Here is a 2,207-nt window from a genome sequence, read left to right as displayed (position 1 = left end):
AGGATAAAGAATCTTGTAGAGGCCCTGTCAGAATAGCAATTATTAAAAAGTCAAAAAACAACAGATGTTGGCATGGATGCAGAGAGAAAGGAACACTTATATACTGTTGGTGGAACTGCAAATTAGTACAACCTCTATGGAAAACAGTATGGAGATTCCTCAAAGAAATAAATATATCATTCGATCCAGAAATCCCACTACTGGGTATCTACCCAAAGGGAAAAAAGTCATTTTATAAAGAAGACACCAGCACTCGAATGTTTATTGCAGCACAATTCACAATCACAAAGGTGTGGAATCAACCTAAGTGCCCATCAATTCACAAGTGGATTAAGAAAATGTGGGGTGTGTGTGTGTGTGTGTGTGTGTGTGTGTGTGTGTGTGTGTGTGCACACATATCATGGAGTACTACTCAGCCATAAAAAGGAATGAAATAATGTCATTTGCAGCAACTTGGATGGAACCGGAGACCATTATCCTAAGTGAAGTATCTCAGGAATGCAAAAACAAACACTACATGTACTCTCTAATAATTGGAAAGTAATAGATGGGCACACATGGGCACAAAGAGATATAAAGGTCATTGGAAATCAAGAAGCAGGGAGAGAAAAAGGGGTAAAAACTACCTATTGGGTGTAGTGAACACTATTCAGGTGGTGGGCACACTAAAAACCCCAATTTAAGCATTATAAAAGATATCCATGTAACAAAAACATTTGTACCCCCTTAATATTTTGAAATAAAAACAAAGAAATTTGCAGAGGATTCTCCATTTTCCTTGAAGGACAAAGCAATTTGAAACAATCTTTTTTATGAGGACAAATAAAAATTTGTAAAATATGAAAAACATTTCATTAAAAGCATCAAAGACCTAACTAGTTAGACAGGAAATACCAGATGTAGACTTGAAAAGGATGGGAAACAGAAAGTTAAACCTTCACATCAGAGGCTGCTTTGGCCCTGAGATGTGTTTTTCAGTCCAAAAAAAGAAGCTGAGAAGTTGAGTGGAACTTTTGGAAGTGTCTCAGGAGTAGGGGGATAGAAGTCAGAATTATGGGCCTAACTAGAGTACAGATGCTAGTAAAACCATCTCTGGCTTTGGACTAGGACCCCAAGGGGTTGGAGTAAACTGGAAGAAAAATAGCCACTGTAAGAATTCATGGCTAGGTTTTATAATAGCTGAAAAACTTAAGCCTTGAAATTATACTAAAGGGTCCTAACTACTTTGTCCTAACCTGGAAAAAGCAAATAAAGAAAGATATTATCATCCCTAGCTGAAAATTAGTTCTATAATTAAAATTTTAAATAAAATGAAAATGTTTAGCATATAGTCAAGGATAACCATGTATATGGAGAAGCAAATATTATGAGTGAAAATCAATAGAAACAACAGACCACAGAACTAAACAAAGATACTTTGGATGTTAGAAACACCAGAACACACTGTAAAATAACAATGCATATTGTGTTCAAGGAGATAAAAGCCAAGCTTGAAAATTTCAATAGGAAATTGAAAAGCATAAAAATTAACTAAGGGGATCTGAAAAGAGGACAAAATAGAAATTTTTTATCCAAAAATACAACAACTAAAATGAAAAACTTAATGAATAGATTAAGCCAAAGAGAAAATCAGTGAACTAAAACATTGGGAAGAAAAATTTTCCATTATAAAGCATGAAGAGACAAAAGTATGGCAAGCACAGAAGAGAAGGTAATAAATATAGAGGATACAATGAGAAAGTCTAATGTATATTTAATTGGGATCTTGAAATAAGAAATGAGAGAGACTAAAGTAGATGCAGTATTGAGGAGACAATGGCTGATACTATTTCACAACTAATGAAAGACATCAATCCTTACATTCAAGGATGCCAATGAATCTCAAGTATAATAAACAAAATTAAGCTTGTTTGGCAAGTTAGATGAGTTTATTAAAGTTTACTTACACAGAGGTTTCAATTTCTGAGTGGCATAGGAATTCTCCAGAGAGTAAGATCTGCACTGCCTGCCCATGGTGGAGTCTTCAATTCCTTCTGGGAAGTGATACAGAGCTCTCTCTCTGTATCATTGCATGTTTACGTATGCTACATGTTAAGCATGTGCAGTATTTCCCATTAGGTGGGGACCTTAGTATTACAATTAACTAAGTAAATGGTGCTATAAGGCAACTAAGTCAGTGTAAAACAGTTTAAACCAGTCTTGAGACT

The sequence above is a fragment of the Propithecus coquereli genome, unplaced genomic scaffold (assembly GCF_000956105.1).
Source record: "Propithecus coquereli isolate 6110/MARCELLA unplaced genomic scaffold, Pcoq_1.0 Scaffold75, whole genome shotgun sequence".
In the NCBI taxonomy this organism is placed as follows: Eukaryota; Metazoa; Chordata; class Mammalia; order Primates; family Indriidae; genus Propithecus; species Propithecus coquereli.
The sequence above is the reverse complement of the archived record's forward strand: the minus strand, read 5'-3'. Positions refer to the sequence as shown.